Source organism: Cyphomyrmex costatus, unplaced genomic scaffold, assembly GCF_001594065.2.
Source record: "Cyphomyrmex costatus isolate MS0001 unplaced genomic scaffold, Ccosl1.0 scaffold30, whole genome shotgun sequence".
Lineage (NCBI taxonomy): Eukaryota > Metazoa > Arthropoda > Insecta > Hymenoptera > Formicidae > Cyphomyrmex > Cyphomyrmex costatus.
Genome location: NW_017277125.1, coordinates 1,012,718 through 1,018,412, shown reverse-complemented (window position 1 = coordinate 1,018,412; position 5,695 = coordinate 1,012,718).

The following is a 5,695-nucleotide window of genomic DNA, read 5'->3' as shown; positions in this document are numbered from 1 at the left end:
AGAGAGAGAGTAAATAAAAAATAAACAATATAAACAATATAAAACAATATAAACAAAAAAACAATATAAAAATACAATATATATGTATTTCTATCTACTATTTTACAATATTATTTTTATCTACCGTATATCTATCACAAAGAAGTTTTATCGACTAATATTTGATTAAATACTTCAAGCAAATATATTAATATTACATTCCGATTCATAGAAATAATCGGTTTTTTATCAACTTTTTATTACTTTAATACTCTGAAGCAAATGGCGCAATAATTTTGCGCGTATTTTTCAATTTACGTTTTTATCCACTTTTACACGACATCATCGCTCTCGTATTCCATTTTAATTTGATCGAGTTCATCGGTTTATTCAATTGAATTCTACATAATATTGCATTGATAGCGCGTGCGAGGCGACCTGTTCAATTGCCCTACGAGAAGCTCTTTTGAGGTTAACGCTATGCACAGCACATATGAGGAGGTGAGAGAGCATTGTGATCTCGTAATGGACCAATATTTGCGATATGTATGTACGCGGGAGGGTTACCGCGGCTTACACTCGCAACCCTTGCGGGTTAACACACCACTGGAATTTCATGAAATAATTACGAACGAAACTTATCTGCATGGAAGATGAAATGACAACCACAGATTTTCAATATTTTACTTTCTAGAGATTCTTTCTAGTAGAGATGACATGAAAATATAAAATTCTGTATTTGTGAAATTATATTTTATGAATTTTATGACAGAATTTTATTTTTCTTTATTTAGTTGGTCATAAAAATTTTTTTATTTTTTTCTTAAATTTATAATTCTGCATAAATTTTAGATTTTTAACAATTTTGCAAGGATCATAAATCTTCCTTTATAATCTATAAAAACTACATACGTCAATTTACTTTAGCCGTAATTAGAAGAAAAATGTGGCTTAACAATAATTTAATAATTTTTCGAAATTTGTTTCTATAATCTTACATATTCATGTAAAATTAAACTGTGTCAGCAAAGCCGAACGTGTGTGAAAATGCATGCCTGTGTGGCTCGTAATAACGAGCGATCTGGCCATTTCTGTCGGTTACTGCCGAACCTGTCGACTTATTGAGCATCGTTGCGCGTGGGACGATGGTTCTGTGAGCCGGCTATTCATATGAAGACGTAATTGGGCCGGTTGACAGTTTCCGAGTCACTCATTTGACATGTGACATGATTCAGAAGCGTCGAGTCGTTGTCACATCTTCAATTGGCTCCTCCGTTCGAGCAATCAGCGTCCCGCGATCAACAAGAATCGCATCGCTCCGTCATTTTCGTCTATCTTTGTCACATAGCTCTTTATTTGCCACTTCGACATGCTCGACCAACGACTGCCCGTTTTCTTTTGGCGATGTACTTGAGCAATTCATTTCGTAGCACACATACTAACTCTTCTTAATTAAAAGCGTCTGTTTCAAATTTGCAGAAATATACTTTAGATAAAAAATTAGAAATTCATAGTTTTATTTTGCATAAAAAATACTTGATCAAAGTTTTAAAGACGATATTTTCGTGATTTTTTTAAATTAAAAGTCAACAAAATTAATTTATTTATATAAACCCAGTTGTAATTTTCAGAGAGAATAGGTATTGACATATTGTTTAATATCAACTGATGCCAGGTAATACATGAACGATTAGGGAGAAATCATAATAGCTAAAAGGTTAATCGCATCGTACAGATTTTCTATCAATATGTCAATCGTGCCGCAGGCACAGGCGGCGTTCCGAGTATCGATAACGGTAAAAGTTCGTCCATTATGTACTTTATTATGCACCTTGGTCGTCGCTACACCTGTCTAACTCAACAGCAAATAGAAACCCTACACGATAGCGAGCGACGACGATGAGCGTGAGGAAGACGAGATTCGCCGGTGTTCGGTTCGGTATGAGCTCCTCGGAATTTGTTTATCAAAGCGTTTAGTTGGAAATGATAATTCCCGGCTGGCATTTAATCGTAATTATATACGGCGTGCTAATTGTATGTTATTAGACGCTCGTCAAGTGCCTGACAAACAATCACGCGCGATGTCGAGATCCGCATATCCGGTGTTCTCGTCTCACCGACACGACGGCGAGTGCTGGTAGACCAACCACAATCCGACGAGGTTGTTAATCTCTCGCTATTTCCCGTAAGCTCGTTGCAAATGTAGCAAAACAGTCGGATGACGGAAGCGTAGGAGGGAAACAGGAGGGAACGATGCACCGATCGAATCAGAATGATGAAACGTGCATCGAACTTGCGAACTTCATTTATCGTTATCAAGCGAGATCGTTCTCCAACGAGACAGACACAGTTGAGCACCTCTACGTGGTTGGCAACAAATCAGCATGACAAAGAGTATAGGAAGAAGGAGGTGGTACTCGAACGCGTTCGGCTCGGTATACGCTGCCAGTTGAAGACCGAAGGGGTGTGTGGCTAGTGAAATCTGTCACCCGGATGTCAATCAATATTTCGTGGGGTTCGTACGCGCGCCCCCCAACCAACCTTCTGTTCAGCCTCTCTTATCGCCCCCTCCCTCCCCGCCTCGCTATCCCCGTGCGTGTCCTCGTCTATTTGCCTCTCTTTTTCTCTTTTGCGTGTGTGATCGCGTCATGCGTGCGCGTCAACTGGCTAGGCAGAATCTACAGGACCGCGCGTGTACGACTACCACCAACATACGACCGACAACAAATCCCCTTTCTCCCTCTCCCTGGAAGCGATTAATTTTCTAGTGGAAATTAATCAAGAGGAAAAAATATGTGCCGGGCGTGCGTAGACAGACAATATAGTGATCTGATGGGAATGTAACAGCCGGTCGTAATCGTCCGATGTAGTCGCCCCCACGACACATAATGCCTAAGCGAAGCACTCTGTCCATTAATAAATCATAACAGGTTCTTCCGATTGCCTCGCGTTAATACGCCAGACGGGCAACTTTTGTTGTTGCTTCGTGACATTCTAATTTCGCTGGAGAGGCCGATAGCATTACCTTTCAAACCTAGCTAGCTATTAACTTCTACTACAATCAGTTTTTACTGCGTATATAATGCATCACATAATGTATTACATATAAGTAATGTGCATAATACACATACGAAAAGTAAACGTGTATATCTTCGAGCTAATCACATACTTCGCGATTTTTTGCACTAAATAAGTATTTCCCGCGTCATTATTTGTCAATACGTGTTTAAAATACCTGCCCATCCACAATAGACTTAATTGAGCCGACTTTAAACGAGCTAGAACAGAGAGCTCTCAATGTTGAAGTGAGAGACAGAGTACAGAATGAAAAGAAGGACGGGAGTCATGATTTTGCCATTATGCGAAGCGACCAGACGCACTTCACATTTGATTCCGCGTCGACGCTGACGTCGACGAACGTCGACGTTCCCCATCACCATCGAGCTAGTCAGCCAGGCTCTCGTAGTTATCTGCGCACCGCGGAATATTACGAAAATCGGGGGTGCACAACGTTACCGTGCGCGTCCCTCAAAATAGAGTTACGAACTGTAACTACGTTTCGATGCATTAATGCGACATAGGGCCTGGGGTTGGACCTTGGCAACTTCGTCGGAATTCATGGCGGCGGCATAGCGCGCTCTAACGAATCGATCGCGGTTACATCGCTTTTCGGTACGTCAAGAGGGAAAGCCGTTTACAGCGGCTTGATCGCTTTGCTCGCACAGGGATGTAACCTCGATATAATCGTCGAACAAGGAGTAGAGACATGATGACGTAGTGAATCAGACTGAGAATTGTATTGGCACTGAGCCACTTATAAGTAGATGTCTTGCATTATAGGATTACCGTACTTTCAACTGAAATGGGAAAATACGATGTAATATTATAATATTATATATAGGTGTATAGCTTAAAATTAGTCTACATATTAATAATTACACATTAATAATTTGCAAGAATTTGTGCAAAACTTATAGATATATAATATAATACAATAATTTGAAATTAGACCGACGAGAATAAATCATTTAATTAAAAGAACATTATAATCCTATTTTCAGTTAAAACGGATTTTAGTGCTTAATTGTTTCATTGTATTATAATTTATATGCATATCCAATTCTGCAAACCGCACGTCGAAATTTTTTTAGAGTAGTAATATTACATATTAAGTTGATGATTAATTATTATTACTAATTTTATTTAATTGTATTTCAAGACTATAAAAAAGATTTCGGCCTAGTTAAAGTCGAAATCATTAGATTTAATTATTTATAAGTTTTATTATTATGATAATATATTATATTTGCAAAAAATAATCTACATTTGACTCCAATAGCTTATTATTTATATTTTTATATTTATTATTTAATAGTATCGTGTTCAGCTCGAAAAAATTTTCGGGAAATTTATACTATCGCACTTCAAAAAGAGGAAAAAAAAATTTTTTTTTTTTTTAAACGATATGTTATTGTTTAGTGATTAACGTATGTCATAGAAACACAATTGCATATTTTTAATAAACGTATCACGCAGAAGTCTCGGTTCTTCCAATGACGTTTTAATACTTTTGTAAAATAAACAATGAATACGATGATAATATTTGATAGTATGAATAGGATGTGTCACATCGTAGAAACATTTTTGGCACACTTTATAGAATATCACTTTGTAGAAAAATGCATACCATTTGTGGATTGTTTATACGAGTAACAATGCTAGTCATTTGAAAGTGAACCGCAAAATATGCGTACAAAACCAAACTGTTTTCAGTACTAATTTTTATAAATTTGAATGGTGTTTGGATTATTTGCGCTCGGATGCATTAAATTCCCGCTCTGAGACGCTTGAATCTTCGTCGTAATCCGCTGGCATCACAGAATGTCTTACATCTTAGCGACGACAAGAACGATGACGATACTTTAAGGGCGCGGAGTGCCGCACTCAACAAGCGCCTCACAAGCTTTGCCTGACGCGTATTACGCTCAAGAATATTATTTTTTCACGTTTTAAACTCTTCTTTTTCTTCTGTGTTAAATATCTGTGAATTTCGTGGGGAGCTGCAAATTTATTCAGATGGAAAAGCACGATTGAAATTGTCAATAATTAATATTGTTTGTTTCATGTTTTACTAATAATGTAATAATTAATATACGAACAACATTACAAAGATGCAAAATCAGATTTGTTATAAATATATGTATATTAACCCAATATATATCGAAATACGTATATTTAATTAATAAATACAACATAATAATATTTATGAACCTAATTCTCTACATGAGAAAAATCTATTTAACGATAAAATACATAGCAGTGCACACTGTTAAATTTATAGTGTCAAATTTAATCTAATGTGAGTCACCTCTACTTCTACTAAATATATCGTGTCAATTTGACACTGTATAATCGTAAGATTAAACAAACTTGCTAAATGAAGTTCGAGCGGCTAGCTTTTTTGCGCATCTCTAGCAGAAGCACTCAGCATAGGGCGGCACAGTCGGACTACTTTGATCGCTACTAAAACATTTCGCTACCCTTTTTTATGAGCCGTCAACCCTTCTTGCCTTGCCACCACCGATAGGAGCTGCTGCTATTTACGCCATGACGGCGACAGAGGACGGTTGCATTGCTCGCTACCAACTAATTACTACGCGGATCAAAGAATTCATCGACGTCACTCCGCCCCGCATCGCGTCGCATCGCATCTCGC